Source organism: Myotis brandtii, unplaced genomic scaffold (genome assembly GCF_000412655.1).
Source record: "Myotis brandtii unplaced genomic scaffold, ASM41265v1 scaffold216, whole genome shotgun sequence".
NCBI lineage: Eukaryota > Metazoa > Chordata > Mammalia > Chiroptera > Vespertilionidae > Myotis > Myotis brandtii.
Genome location: NW_005358092.1, coordinates 4612397 through 4614381, shown reverse-complemented (window position 1 = coordinate 4614381; position 1985 = coordinate 4612397).

The following is a 1985-nucleotide window of genomic DNA, read 5'->3' as shown; positions in this document are numbered from 1 at the left end:
AAGTGGGAGGACTGGGGAAGGCAAATGCTCAGCAGAGGCACCTGGGCAGGGCATGGCAAGGAAGGGGTCCTACGGGGTGGGGCTAAGTCTCAGAGGTGGGGTTGTGCAAATAAAGCCAATTCCCTCCAGTGATCTGAAGCTTGAAAAAAAAAAACAGCTGGAGGGAAAGAATTTAAATTATAAAAAATTTAAAATATGACTGTGAAATAATTCTTTAAGGTGCTTATTTAACAACCAGATCATTCCAACAAATGAGCCATATGTGAAACATCCTCCCCACTCCCACAGCCCCCACACAGGCACCCTCTCCCCCACCCACACTACCACCCATGCTCAGGTACCTTTTCTGGTTCTTCCCATCTCTTAAAACAAGCAAATACTGCAATCCCACCTCCTCCAATAGGTGACAGGAAGACAAGATCCAGCTTCCTGGGGCCCCATTCAGTGAGGGGAGAATGCCTCCTGATCCTGAAATTGTGTGAATTTGACTAGGGCAGAAGTAATTAGTATGCAAATTGCTTTCCGACATGCTAATGTTTATGCATAGAGGTGTTAATCTAGCAAGGAGGACCAGGTCAAAAGTGGGCCAGGGGAATCAGGGATGGGTATGAGTCATGGGTGCCTCCTGCAGGCTGGAAATGGGGGTGCAGGGAAGAAGGGGAGGCATTATGGTCCTATGTGTCTGGATAGAGATGCTAGGCATAGCAGGATCTGGGTGAAATGGGTGACTAGAGAAAGCAGAAGCTGAGTGGTGACCTGGGGCCCAGAGAGGAGAGGCCGATGTTCTGGTAGCTACTAGTCACATGTAGGTATTGAGCACTTGAAATGTGGCTTGTGTGTGTTACCGAGGAACTCTTAAGGTGCTTAATTTTAACAAATTTAAAAGTAAATTTAAAAATTGATGTTCTATTGGAAAATTCAAGTATGTATGAGATAGCTTGGGGATGTGAATTTACTTTTTCAATCTAATTTTTTGAAATCTAAATACAGACCACATATTCCCAATAAAAATTCAGAATCCAAATTGAAATGTGTTTCTAAGTTAGTATGAAAAAAAAGTTTTCAAGTACCACATTAATAATTTTTCTGTTTTTAAAATATTTTTTATTGATTTCCGAGAGGAAGGGAGAGCGATAGAAATATCAATGATGAGAAAGAATCATTAATCAGCTGTCTCCTGCACATCCCCTACTGGGGATAGAGCCTGCAATCCGGGCATGCGACCTGATGGAAATTGAACCGTGACCTTCAGGTTCATAGGTCAATGCTAAATCACTGAGCCACACCAGCCAGGCTACATTAATAATCTTATATAATTACATGTTGAGATGATAATATTTTGGATATGTGGGTTAAATAAACATATTATTTAAATTAATTTCACTTTTTAAAAAATGTGGCTATTTAGAAATTTTAAAATCACACATGTTCTCACATTATATTTCTAGTAGACAGCTCTTCTCTAGATGTAAAGGCTGCTAAGAGGGACCTAACTCTGGCTTCCGGTGGAAGCAAAGAATTAGAAAGGTGGGTGCAGAAGGTTCTCTGGGGTAGGGTCAAAGGTAGCTTGGTGGTGGGGTTGGGGGTAGGAAGAGAGTGGAGGCTGGGGTGGGGAGGTAGAGACTACTCAACCTGCCAATGTTAAGAATGTGTTTCATGGAGCAGGCTATGTCTGTTAGTTTATATCATGGGGCTTAGGTATCTCTTAGCTCCCCCTAGGTCAGTGGTCGGCAAACCGCGGCTCGCGAGCCACATGCGGCTTTTTGGCCCCTTGAGTGTGGCTCTTCCACAAAATACCACGTGCGGGCGCACACGTACAGGGAACGTTGTGGAGGGAACAAAGATGTAGTGTCGAGGACTGAGAAAGGTATGTTGAGATGGTTTGGACATACAGAGAGGATGAACGAAAGGAGATAGATGAAACAAGTATACAAGATGAGTGTGGATGGGAGAGTTGGAAGGGGTCAACCTCAGCAAACGTACCT